General features: G+C 44.4%; 1 protein-coding gene across 1 annotated transcript in view; it reads left to right on the plus strand.

The window, feature by feature from the left end:
• Window positions 1-304: 304 nt before the first annotated feature.
• Window positions 305-552, plus strand: part of LOC103926316 (IgGFc-binding protein-like) — a 14,354-nt gene continuing 14,106 nt past the window's right edge. The window contains exon 1 of the mRNA XM_009335181.1: window positions 305-345. The gene's annotated coding sequence lies outside the window, so the exon portion shown is untranslated. The remainder of the gene's footprint in view (window positions 346-552) is intronic.

Here is a 552-nt window from a genome sequence, read left to right on the forward strand (position 1 = left end):
TTTCACCCCCCCTGAAAAAAAAAAAAAAAAAAAAAAAAAAAAAAATCCATATTTAGTAATTTGGACTTTTTTTGCCATTTGCCTCAACCCCCGGCCTGGCTTTAATCAAAACAATGTTTTCCTCCCCATTTTCACCTTTCTTTCTCGCCAAAAATGATGTCAAAGCGCTGGGTGGGTCAGTCCCCTGGGGTCGTCTGTATTTGTCATTTTTTTTCCCCCTTCTTTCAGCAAAAAATACTAAAGGGAGGAGCAGGAGCCAGCTGCCCTGGGGTCGCTCTCGGCATTTGCATCAAGAATTTGAGGACAAGACAGAGCTTTTTGGGGCCAGATAAAAACCAGAGGCAGGTAAGGTTAAATATATCTATAAATAAATACATTTTTTTTCAGCAAAGAGCCCAAAGCACGAAAGTACGTCTGGAAATTCCTCAGATAGCCCCCTAGCCCTGGGTTTGTTCCCAGTAGCAGCTGAATTCAGCTGTTTCTGAGGGGACTGGGGGGGGGGGGGGGAAAAGGGGGGGGAAAAGGGAAAAAAGGGGGGGAAAAGGAAAAAAG

This window comes from Pygoscelis adeliae, unplaced genomic scaffold (genome assembly GCF_000699105.1).
Source record: "Pygoscelis adeliae isolate BGI_AS28 unplaced genomic scaffold, ASM69910v1 Scaffold70, whole genome shotgun sequence".
Classification (NCBI taxonomy): Eukaryota; Metazoa; Chordata; class Aves; order Sphenisciformes; family Spheniscidae; genus Pygoscelis; species Pygoscelis adeliae.